The sequence below is a fragment of the Sapajus apella genome, unplaced genomic scaffold, assembly GCF_009761245.1.
Source record: "Sapajus apella isolate SASKATOON/1434 unplaced genomic scaffold, GSC_monkey_1.0 scaffold158, whole genome shotgun sequence".
Classification (NCBI taxonomy): Eukaryota; Metazoa; Chordata; class Mammalia; order Primates; family Cebidae; genus Sapajus; species Sapajus apella.
In genome coordinates, this window is record NW_022437098.1 from 1,491,592 (window position 1) to 1,505,219 (window position 13,628).

A 13,628-nucleotide genomic window follows, 5' to 3' on the forward strand; every position below is an offset into this window, starting at 1 on the left:
AACCCCGTCTCTACTAAAAATACAAAAAATCAGCTGGGCATGGTGGCGCGTGCCTGCAGTCCCAGCTACTCAGGAGGCTGAGGCAGGAGAATTGCCTGAACCCAGGAGGCGGAGGTTGCGGTGAGCCGAGATCGTGCCATTGCACTCCAGCCTGGGTAACAAGAGCGAAACTCCATCTCAAAAAAAAAAAAAATAGTATGCTAAGGGAATGAAGACGATCACAAAAGACCACATGTTATGTAACTGTATATGAAATGTACAGACTAACTGGCAAATCTATAGAGACAGAAAGTAGATTAGTGGCTGCCTGGCCCAGGTATGAGGAGGAGGGCGGCTGGGAGGGAGGATAACTAGAGGTTCTGAGGTTTCTTTATGGAATGATAAAACTGTTCTAAAATTGACTGTGGTGATGGGTGCCCATCTCTGGGAATATATGAAAATCCATTGAATTTTACACATTATACAAGTTAATTATATCATATGTGAATTATATGTTGATAAAGCTATTACAATGATGTCCTTTTCAATGTTTTACTTAGATGGATATTCAATTCAGTAAATATTTTTAAGTAACTTTATTTTTTAAAAATGACTAGTGTCCTCCTGGGAAACTGTACCCAGTGACATTCCCCCATCAAACGAGGATGCTATTCCCTAGACTGATGTTCAGCTGGTAGGTGCTAGCACGGGCTACTGGCATTTCACGGCTGGCGTCCGTTCTGAGTAGTGAGTGTGTATGTTACACTAGTGTCAAAATATTTTTAATTTCTCTCCCACCTGCCGGCCACATCCTGGCCTACCGTGGGTATCATCAAATTTTTCATATTTTTGTAAAATTAACTAATTGGAAGTGAGTTGATTGAATTCCTTTGCTGATGAGTGAGATTTAGTATGATTTCTTTAAGCATTGAAACTTCCTTTTCATCAAAGTAGTAAACATCTGGCTTAAATACTTAATTAGATCATAAGAATTTAAAATGAAGCACAGTTGCTAGCCCCATCTCCGTCCCCATCTCAGTTCCCCAGAGGCATCCATGTTACTCTTGTAATGTTTCCTGATTTTAGTTTATGCGATTCACATCTTCGACTTTACCCAATACCTCTAAATGATATGTATAAACCCCTGTTTTTGTGTTTATCCCTTTAAGAAGATATCTCTTGACTTCCTGCCATGATAAGTAAGGATTTAGCTCGCTCCTCTCCTGTCTTCCACATACTCTTCGCTGCTTTACCTTCATCAGTTGCTTCCCTTTATTTCTTTTTCTATCAATTACTAACAAAAGGACACTCGGGCACATTTTCCCTTTTGACTTCCCACGTTGTGCTTTGCGTTGTACCTGACAACTTCATCTTTGTCAAGGCTGACGTTACTTCTGCTCCGAAATGGCAAATTCATCTGTGCTGTGTTAATGCTTTGATTCCAGAGACCCAAAACTCAATAAAGTATTTATGTGACTATGACCATGTAAACAGCACTCACGGCAGATCCAAGAAATGTGCTCGTTTCTATTTCCTTTCCTTGTTCCTCCTGGAGCTTCTAATTGCTTGATTTTCTGGAACTGTTGGCTCTACTGCATCTTTAAGTTTTTTCTGTTTTGCAAAGAATACTACCAAATGCATGGAATCTCCTTTTACAAGGTATTTCCTTCCTGGACACCTAGCTCTCTGAGATTGATCGTTTCCTGGATTTGCTGCATAGCTGCATTCAGGAACTTCCCTTCGTCATTCTCCTCACCATGTTCAACTCACTATGTTTCAGATCCTGCTATTCCTCATCCTTAAGTATGCCTGAGAAAGGTTGCATGAGAGCTACCTTTGGTCTGAAAATATGTTCTTTTCTCTCACTTGATTTATAATTAGGCTGCGTATTTTCAGATGCTGATATCAGAATGTTTTTATTGCAAGTATTAAAACTTGGTTTTAAAAAAGGAGGGATAAGTAGTTTCTGGCTGAAATAACCAAGGAGTCCAAAATTGTACTGACTTCAGGTATGGCTTGATCCAGAGGTTCAGAGTTATATGGGCCTTGGTTCCTTTTATTTATTTTTGGTTTTTCGATATTTTCTCCCTCTCTCTGCCTGGTGGTCAGAGAACATGATTTGCATTAAAAAAATAATTTTTGATATTTAATGAGGCATATGCACTCATTATATTATATGAAATATAATATATTATATATATGAAAATATATAATTCATTTTACAAATGTTTCTCAGATTTGGGGAAAAATGTATTCTTATAACAAAGAAGTCATTTTTTTCACATTCTATAAATACTTATTTTACAGTACATTTAAAAAACTGAACTTGGATTGTTTGTCTTAGCATTTGCCAGGTATGTGCTCTGTCCTCTTAGCCCACCGGTGGACTCCAGTTGCCGCAATAAAGCCGCTTCAAGCTCACACCATCATCTGAACCATTTATGTGCAAAACCTTTGTATTCCTCTCTCTGGAAGAGTCTGGTGCATCGATGCTCAAAAATAGTTGTTAAAAGGATGAATGAACGAAACGGGAAAGCACATATAATCAAAGCAGTTCAATCCATGTTGCTTCATACATATCTCCATTTATTTCTGCAATTTTCCATTTGTTTTCTTAAAATTCCCATTAGTTATTCAAGGTCAGTATCTAATTTTCAGCGGAAAATTTTCAGGAGCAGAAATATATTATTGGCTGTGTTTTTTGCCTACTTTTTTTAATGCACCCAAGGTCTGACTATTAATTTACTAATACAGTACACCTATGGAACAATATTTCCTATTCTGTGATTAAATTCAAGGATCTTGAGGAGTGTTAGTTTTCTCAAACTCCCAGAGAAAAAAATTCTAAAAGCAGTTACCTATGGGAGTGCAGTTGTGTTCACAAAAAGCCCGGGGCAGCCTCAGTGGGTGTGGCGACTTTCCTCCTTGGACCCCGTGTGGCTACAGAGCATGGGGGGCAGGGAGATGGCAAAGGTAAAGTGGGCTCTGTGGCCTGCTTCTCTTAGGAATGTTGCCAAAGGATCTGGCTTTGTGGAAAACTGTCTTGCCTGATTAATGGGGCAAATCTACCTTTGCCTGGAGTTTCTCTTTTCCCTAAAATTAAATTTCTATCCAGACTTACATCAGCGATTTTGTTCTTTTTAAGGAAACAGTCCCCTTCAATCTCTCCTCAACCCTAGTGACTTAAGGCATAATTTGAATCTGTCATGCCGTGCTGATATACGGAAGGTTTGGTCTGGCTGCCAATCCTGGCAAAGGAATTGAGTTTTCCCCAATAGGATGAACATTCTGTTTTTAATGAAAGCAAGATTCTAAAAATTGGCTTCTATTCTGCAATTTGTAGGTCTTGTAAAATTATACATGACTGAGGGACCACGTAGATGCTATACAGGTGTGAGTTATTCTCTCCCAGGAAATCTACTTCCGTGATGACAGTTGAGGTCCAGGTCTTCACATAAACCTTCCTTTAGAGAGACTGGAAGTGGGTACTGACTTCAACGGGCACTCGCATGTTCAGCGTGACTGAGAACACTCTTGATGGTGTGACTTAATCACAAAGACTTGATCAGGTGTCAATCATTTTTAAACGGCCGCGTTTCTTAATGAATTCTCTCCGTGGCTCACTGCATGGGAGGTGCTACCTGCTGGATAGCTCATTTTGCATTATTCTGAAGTGAGAAGAACATTGCTGTGGACCTCATACTTAAGTGTACCTGCAAGATGAACACCTCCACACTGGAATGTGAAATTAATCAAAGCAGCCGGGCCAGCACGAGGGGTGTCACTGATGTTTTCCAGGTTTCTTTTCCTTCTTAACCTGAAAAAAATTTGGAAGCTCCTTCACACTCTAAATTGTAGGCAATAGAAAAGGTTAGAATAAATTAGTAAACTTATTATTATTTTTTTAATTCCACTTTTAGATCACACCTGTAGTCCAAGCTACTTGGAAGGCTGAGGGTGGAGGGTCACTTGAGCCCAGAAGTTCAAGGCAGCCTGGGCAACTTAGCAAGACCCCTTCTCTAAAAAATAAAAAACAGATGCCAAATTCCACTTTTAGGAATTTAGCTGACTAATAAACTTACTTAAAAAAGGTCAAGCTGTAAAAGGATTTTACATGCCTATTTACAAGGAGCTGTTGAGATATACTTAGACTATATTGGATATATTTAGCATCTGACAGAATTGGATGTCTTGTTTCTGTGTATCCTTGTATACAGCTGTTAAAAACAATGAAATTGGTTTATTTGTGCTAACATGGGGAGTTCTTTAAGGCATCTTACGTGAAAATGAGCCAAATGAGGCTCTATAGGTATTGATTGTATGATCTTCTCTATTAAAAAATTGAAAATCTGTATGTATATATGTGCGTGCATGCATGTAATACATATTGTGGTATATAAGGAAACTGTTTCCTGAAGAGCTCTAAAAAACTGCTAATAATCCGAGTGACAATGGCCAGTTGAGTATGAGGAAGTAGAATATTAATTTTCATTCTATAACTTTCTGTACCTCTTAAATTTTTTGTCATACAAGGGAGTAGATTTTTAAAAGTATGTTATCAAAGTTATCTAGGTAGTGGGAGTATTAGACATTAGTATGTTTTTTTATAGTTTTATGCATGAAGAAACACTAGCAAATGTTATTTTTGCAAGGTACAGTTATGCGATATAGTCCTAACAAAAACAAGAGAGTTAAATTTCAAAATTTAATTGTTTCTTTAAAATAACTCATAAATTGTAAATTGCAAGCTCTTCTAGTCTAACAGAAATGACACTCATGCAAGGAATCTTTCAATGTGATATGTGAAATAGGCTGGCTCCGGGGTCCAGTTGAGTTTGGGTACAGAAAGTTGTTTCAAAGTGGGATAAACCAGAATCCGGGCTTGACAAAAGCTAATAGAGAGAATTTTCAAAAAATGTTAATGCATAATGATTTCAGGAGAAAATACATAAAACAAATGTGCAGAAACTGTAGATAAAATTTATTTCCAAGTGTCTTTCTTTGATTGTACATCTATTTTTCAGAAACTTTTGTTAAGTTTAAAGATTTACTGAAAGATACCATGCTTTGCCTTATTTGTCAAGAAACACCACCCAAAGAGACATTTAAAGATGCTGAATTACAAACGCACACCGGATGTTTTCCTTTCATGAAGTAGTTGTTCAAGTCATTCTGCATTTCCTGCCCTCTACCTGATCATTTCAACTCAATGGTTAAAATTACTTGAACGTTCAAGCAATACACAGTGACATTTTGTTCTCCCGTAACCTCAGGCAGCACTGCAGATAACGCAAAGTGTGTACGCTCCACTTAGACTTGTTGATTAACTGATTGCTTATAAAGTAGGCTAGAAGCTCATTCTGGTGTATATCACTTCCATAAAATTAATAATCATCTCAAAGTGGTTCTCATCTGCATTCAACAGGGCCTAGGCAGTCATTCTCACTCAATTTGAGGTTTTTCACTGATGAAAAACTAGACTTTTCTGTCTTCCTTGAAGATGAATTTCAAAGACAAGTGTCTGCGGTTGCTTTGTAAGAAGGAAGCCAGTCAGATTTGTGTTTGTGACTTAGGAAGAACTTTTGTGCCTGATGGTGTGTGTTGGACAGGGACAATGGGCTTGCATGAGGCCAAGGGTTCTGTAAGTTTTCCAAGAATTCTAGGAGATTTGAAAGCATTTTCTTCTTAGCAAATGATGCCTCAGAGGGGTGCCAAGTCTCATCATATTTATTCAGACTACTTGATGTGAGTCACTTTGGGAGACAACTTCCAGGAAGAATATTTTAACACTTTTTTTTGTGGGAGTTGACTTTTGCCACAATTGCATTTCAATTAAATACACCCAAATATTTGCTGAGGAAATACCCGGTCAGGTCATAGTTGAGAGTCTATGTATTTAACACTGACTCCATTATTTGTCATATTACTGAAGTTCTCTCCATTACATCAGAATGGCGACTCATTAACTTTTATGAATTTTCTGAAAAAGATTTTCCTCCCACTGGGTTCTTATGAGTCTCTTTGGAAACTTGCTTCTGAATTTTATCCCTCTCTTCAATGCTAGCTTAGTTTTAACACCAGTTCAGACATGTTTGAAGTATGTTTTCGGCTTTAACCCTCCATCGCCTACATTGGTTGTGATAAACTTAGTACTTCTGTTTGAACCAGCTCTTGCCCCAGTCCTGTTTCCATCTGCTACATGATGTTGCGGATCTATATCCAAAGTGAGAATTTGTTTGGCCCGATTGTGCTTGTTAAAAGCCCTGAAAGTTGGTGTGTTTATTGTCTTTTGACTTTGGAGACTCCAGGCTCAAGTACCTCCCATGACCTTTCGTTCCTGCGTGTCCTTGTATGTAAACAGCTTTGCAGCACAACTCCAGCTCTCTGTGACCTTGGCAGCAGGGCAGTGAGCAGTGGTTTCCAGAGGAAAGTCTCTTTCTGAACACATTTTTCTCCACATCTCCTGGTCCTTAAAGGGTTGTTGTTAGCACCAGACATGTAATTTCTACTCCATGTGATCTTATTTTTAGACATGCATCTTCAAAAGGGCAAGCTGGACGATCATTTGCATTCATCTTTCCATCATCTTTCATTTCTTGTTTTCACCAAGTATAAAAACTTCCATTTTCTCATGTTTTGGGGGGTATGTCTCTATGTTTAGCCTCCTTTCAGAAGAAAGATATTTCTATCTTATTCAGATGGCTTTTGACTTAGATCTTTCTATCTTCCCAAATCCCAACATCCTCATCCCGAATCCTTAGGAAAGGTGCACAAGCTAGTTTCTACCTCCAAATAGCACTTTTTGAAGAGAAAAGGTCCCCTGATTTCTACCCATTGCCTGCCTGCCCTCCAGCTCCCAGCCCAACAGCTGCCAGGCAGACCGTGTCTGAGCAGAGACCTGGCAGGGACCCCAGGAGGGGAAAGAGCTTGTGCTTGGGGTCAGGGCAAGACCCAGAGACATCTACCTTTCTGAGCACCATAACCCCTTCAGCAGGATGCCTTTGCAGTCTGAACGTAGCTTCCTTTAAATAGGGACTAGTTAAAACCTTCGCCTTGGCTCATTCTGGGCATTTGCCCAGAAACAAATGTGGATTAAGGGAAGAAGTCCATAATGAAGCAAATAATACTTCAGTGTTATCCTATTTACACAATTTATACATTTGTTTTCCCGGTATTGGATTGTTCGTTAATCACGTCTAACCACGAACAGATGAGGACTGTCCATGTTCCCACAGGACTACAAGATCCTCCCCGGTAAACGTTCATGGGACTTAAAATCTCAGGAAGAAAAACTGTGACATACATAAGTGGCAAAGGTAAGAAAGTTTACTTCAAGGGATCGACACTGGCCGACAGGATTGGGGAAGGCACTTTATATATGAGGGTGGGATAGCTGAAGGGTGGTGAGAGGTTGGGAATAGAGAAGGGCAACCTAGGTTTTAAGAGCCAAGGTGTAACTTGGTGGACAAGCCCTTGGGGATCGGAAGAACAAAGTCTGGCATGAGTGGATTGTGTGCGGGAACACTGGAATATCATGTCTAACTCCAACGTTGTCAGATTGCCGTCATATCGATCATGGTTTCTATTCTCTCCTTTTAATTCTCATGCATTTAATATTGAGATGGGATAATTTTTGTCTGATTGCATTTCCCAAACCTCCCTACTTCCAACCACATAAATCAAAGCAAGATTAGATTTTGAATTTACTTGTCTGTATGTTCTGCCATTAGAATCTTCTAGATTAACTCTTTAACATAAGAGTTAAGCCCAGGGATTGTCCACAGCATGCCACAGATCATCAGGTGCATGAAAGACTATTCTAGACCCCTAGCCTGCCCAAAGCCAAGTCCAGTAGCAGACACCATGTAAATGACAAGTGAATATCTAGACTAATCAGGTTAGGTTTGTCTTGCTGTCATTATCATATGTCATCCAGTGTTCCCTCACACAGGGAACACTAGGTGATAACTACCCATGAACGTTTACCGGGGAGGATGGATAGTTATCACCTAGTTTGCTTATATTTTAGGTCCTTCTCCCTTTAATCTTCAAAAGCTGTCCTAAGCCACCCTGCATAAAAACCTAGCCGGTTCCACAGCATGCTGCTGCTCTCCTGCAGCTTCCCTGCAGGTCCCTTGGCAGCTCCCAGCGCCTCTATCAACCTAATGACAGCACCATTATCAGATTTCTCCTAAAAAGAAACGTTAAAGCCACCGCACTAGAATCCAAATTCAAATGACTGATTTCCCAGAGACCCTGAGGCAGCTCCTCGGATCCACACACGGTAGATTCTGTGATGCAACATCTCAGGAATGAAAAATGTGTTCCCAAGCTGCCAGGAGTTCTGCTGGGGCAGGCCTCACTCGTCAGGCCTCTCCAGAATTGCCCAGGCTGAAGACAGCACCTTCACCTCGGATTATACCCCCAGGTCGTGAGCTCCTGGAGCAGTCACATCAAAGACTGACCAATACTGGGTCCCCTTGCCCCAACACCTCTGAAGACCATCGCAGCTCCAGAACCCCCACCTTCTTCCGTGCCCAATCCTGCTTCTTTCCCATGGCTCACAGGTGTTGATCCCAACAGTACTCCCCAGCAAATCTCCTAGGCACTAACCCCCATCTCCGGGTCTGCTTTATGCCTTCATTTGGAACCATTTACTCCAAAATATAGGCTTGCAGGGATGCCCGCCCATCTTGGCAGCATGTGCAGTGTGACCATCATGGAAAAGTTGCTGGGAGCATCCTGCTCTGGAGGTACCCGAGGCACGGCACCAAGCAGGAGTGGACCCTCTGGACTCCGGTCCATCTGCACCACCTCTTCTGGGGATGCTTGCATTCTGCTTCAGGACCCTGATATCTAGGTTTTGATTACTTCCTCAGTTGTTCAAAAGATGACCTTTAAGAACCATGCCTTATATTTAGCTTTCATTTGTATTGAAGTTGTACATGACCCTAACTGAAAGAATCAAATATTTCTGCAAAGCTGATGGAACAGAGACTGCTGGTTGAGCACTGGCATCATTCCTCACCTTCTTTAACATCAGGGCTCTGGTGTCTCAGCTGAGCACACGGCTAACAGCTAGACTCTGTGCTTCCCAGCCTCCCTTGCAGCTGGGGCCCGTGTGCCTACATCCCAACCAACAGATGTGTGGCCCTCTGGGGCATGTTCCTATCAGTTATGCCCATGTGCCCTCCTCACCCAGTCCTCCTTCCTTCCGGCTGGGAAGACAAAAACTAGAATGGCTGCCTCAGTCCCACACGTGCAAGCTACCTTTTGAAGATCATAAAGATGACCTTCCGACTCGGATTGCTTCACTTGAGACCGTATCAAACAAGAGAAACTTATCCTATCTCATTTCAGCTTCTGTATTTTGGTGTCTTTTTGCTAAAGCAGCTTAGCCTGTAATTTCATCCATATTGCTTGTTTAAACAAACAAACATACAAATAGTCCTCCCCATACTCATTTTCTTTTCTTCCAGAAGCACTACTATATGTTTAACTAAGATGATTCTATTTGATATTTCACATGTAGGCATTATCTATTGAGTTTCCAATTTGGAAGATGAATATTTCACCCTCTCCTTCTCTCCCACCCTCACCTCAGCCTCTCCTCTCCCACGCACATGCACACTCAGCTCCCACTCCTCCATCTTCGAAAAATACTTCTGTTGTAATTTTGGATACATCAATAGATGTTTAGTATTGATACAGTTATGACACTGCCAGTGGTATATAAAACAGTGTATGACGGACGCTTTTACTTTCTTGAATAACATTTTGTTTTCTTTACGTTTGCTGAGCATCGCATTGGCTTACCATTATTTCAACCCTAAACAGTGTCCCTGTTGTGTGATCTCTCAGTATGTTCAGACACACCAGGAATAGCATGAGTTTGATCTGTTTGAAGAACCCTTCCTAGGGCTTTCTGACGATGATTCTGTCTGGATTGACTGCTTACTAAGCCTGATGTGTGTGTCCTATCTGCCATCTGTAACTGGACATTGATCTTAGTTCTGTGTCTTCTGATTACATGCAAGTCTTGCTGCTTTCGACAGCTGCAAAGGCTGCCGTGGCTACACGACAGAGCATGTTTCCTTAGTCTAAATGGAGAGGACTCTACATGGATGTATTCTCTTGGTGAAGGCCTTGTCCCGAGAGCATTAGCAACCTTCTGCACAGCCAAGGGACTGGAAGTCTCCAAGCTGGACGAATTTCTTCATTTTTGGATTTCAAACTTCCAACTCTTACCGGTAGGCAGAAAAATGTACACCAATTCACAGCCTTTTCAAAAACATGAATTCAACATATTACTGTTTAATTGCTTCAATTCAATATTCTCTTGGCTACATCATTGCACATGGACACTAGCCAATCTTCAATTTGACAGAATCCCCACGTATCTTGGGTATGGTAGTGATGCATAATCTTTTGGTCCTTGTCCAAGTACAGGTTTAGGTATAACTTATCAAGAATGCCTGGAATCTAAACAGTCAAGTTTAGAGTTTACACAGAGCCCCCTTCCTCAAAGTCCTTTACTGCCAACATAGCCAGAGCACCCCTCCAGCTGCCAGGGGCCTCTGGGAAGATGACTTTCTTCGGCATATTTTATCACAGGCTAAACAACAGCCCTAAACAGCAACAGAAATCCTCTGAGTTTTCCCAGTGACTTCAAGTGGCTCTGGGAAGGCACTGGAAGGCTCTGGATGAAATTACAGGCTAAGCTGCCTGAGCAGAAAGTCACACAAAATACAGAAGATTAAACTATGCAGAGAGTCTGGGAGAAAAGTTGAAGAGAGGAAACTGATCAACAAACGTCAGGCTTATGTTCGCTTCAATTATCTTTTCTAAATTCCAGTCCGATTTTTGTTGCCTGAGCAATCAGTGTGGTCTGATGAAGAGCTTATCAGCTGAGGGTGGCAGAAGGAAGAAGTGAAGATAATCATTTCCCACTTGGAGCTGAATAAAGTGAAGCTAAACCACTAAATGCAGCTCCCTAACACACACACACACACACACACACACACACACACACACACACACAGCAATACACAAGCTCAAAGCTTGATAATTTCAGTCTGGCTATAGATATTCCAAAATTTCAAGGGAGGAAATTCTTATGAGTTGAATTCCAGTTGGCTTCAAAGGCATTTCTAAATGGAAATGCCTTTGAAATTTGTGCAGTCAATACCATGTTTCTGAACATCTTCTACAGAGCCTAGGCAGGAGCTGCTGGCTGCATACACAGGTGACTAATGACAAAGCAAGGTGGGATACATTCAATAGCCAATGGGATAGGAGAGGAGGAGATGGGACGTTATCCACATTCCTTTTTTTTGAAATGGAATTTCACTCTTGTTGCCCAGGCTGTAGTACAATGGCCTGATTTAGGCTCACTGCAACCTTTGCCTTCTGGGCTCAAGCGATTCTTCTGCCTCAGCCTCCCGAGTAGTTGGGATTACAGGCACGCACCCCCACACCTGGCTAATTTTGTATTTTTAGTAGCGACAGGGTTTCTCCATGTTGGTCAGGCTGATCTCAAACTCCTGACCTCAGATTATCTGCTCTCCTCGGCCTCCCAAAGTGCTGGGATTACAGGTGTGAGCCACTGTGGCTGGCCTTTATCTATATTTCAAAGAAAGGATACAATGCCAAGGAGAGGCAAGCAGTCCATGCAAGGGGAGCAGCATGAACGTGGGGAGCGGGGGTAGAGAAGAGACTGGCAGGAATCTGCCATACTCAGAGAGCAATGAGTTTGCATAGCGCAGTGGATTCAGATATAGGAGTAATAACAGCCACTGTGAGGGGGTACATGGACTCTAAATTTCGGTGGAGCTTCAATGCCAATTAAAGGATTTGCACATCTTGAAGGCATTGGGAAACCTCGGAGGCTTTCTGTTTAGGGGTGTGGTTTGGTCGGGGAGGGAAGGAAATGTGATATATACAAGACTCTACTTTGGGATGAGTCATCTGATCGTGATGTACGATGGATCAGAATGGAGAGAGAGTGGGAGTCCTCGGATTGCTGCGGAGGCAGCGTGAGGAGCTGGGAGTCTGCGCTAAGGCTACCCGTGACCGCCTACAGGCTGTGTGAGCTACACCCTTCCCATCTTGTCTCAGTTCATCTTCACCGTGCCCTGTGAAGTCCGTATCCAGCTCCATCTTACAGATCAGGAAACTAAGACCAGGCAATGTCCGAGGCCACACAGCTGGCAAATGTACACGTGGGACTGGAACTCATTTTTTTTCTGACTTCGAAGTCCATGTTCTTTCTACTATGACACATCAGCCTCTTGTTTTAAAAAATGGTAATAGTGGTGACAGACGACATGGGAGGGGCCCTATTTAGAACTGAGTTATCTATGCTTGCAGCCTCAGAGTCCTTACATGGTGCCACGACAGCATGAGTAAGTCCACATCCTGTTACTTCCCCCTTGGGACTTAGGGAGTAAAAACCACTCCATGTGTGAGAGTCTCCCGAGTGCTAAGTCTTGTGATCACGGTGAGATGGAAAGTGAGTAGCCAAACATGTTTCAGGTTTGTGGGAAATTGCAAAGGACAAGACAGAAATCATAAAGACGCAATTGAATTACACCGTGTCGTGGCCCCTGGGATAACAGCTGTTTTCCAGGTCTACAATCGTTCTCATTAGGAAATTAAAAACTCGAAGCTCCCCATCCGCGGCCTTGTGCTGCTGGGCCACGTGGTGACAGGAAGCCCTGTGTTTGTACAGGTGGGGGAGCAAGCAGGCTTGCAAAGTGGGTGGCTGGAAGCTCTGCCCGGAGCACAGGTGGGGTATCCGAGCAAAAGCAGACCCCGGCAGAGGCCTGTGTGTTCCAGTGCTGTCAGCTCTCCTCTGCAGAGGGTGGCGTGGAAGGTGGCCCTCCTCACGCCGCTGGGTCAGCTCCAGGCCAGATTCAGGGAATGATCGCTGGGCTTTCTCTCCACCAAGGGATGCAGAAGGATTTGGTCCTGTAAGAGATCAGTTCCTCCTTCTGAGCAAGTCCCAAAAGATTACCTACAACATGATACCTCTGCACACAGCTAAAAGAAATCCAAACTAAACAACATGCCTTTTGAGAACACAGGGAGAATGTCATCTATTTCAAAAAACACATGTGTTTAAAAGCAAAGGGAAAAAGCATCACGACAGTCAGGAAAGGGACTCCCTCCAGTTCTGGGTTTGGGGAGGTAGCGGCCAGGATGGGGGCACCTTGCCGATGGAAGCACCGAGTTGTCGGCGTTCTGGTTTCCAGGTTGCCTGGTGAGTCCATGGGAGTTGATACAATTATTAAAAAGCAAACAAATTTCCATAGAAACCATAGAGGGGTGTGCATGGACCAACGAGGAGAGTGTGTCGAGAACCAAAGATTATTATTAATCCATTTCTGTTCACCCAGGTGCAAAAAGAGAGACTGGAGGGAGATGTATGCAGGGACCCCTGGACTGCCTCTTGGCTTGCTAGGGGGCCTCAGTGCAGCCCACGGACCCGGCCTCTACTGTCTGCTGCCTTCTTGGCTGTGGAGCCACTGATGCCCACATGTAGAGCACACAGACCCAGACAGAAAGACTGTGAAATGAGCAATGCTGGAAAAATTCACTTGAAATGAACATGGAGAGTGATAATAAGTATCTGACCCCATGGAACATGT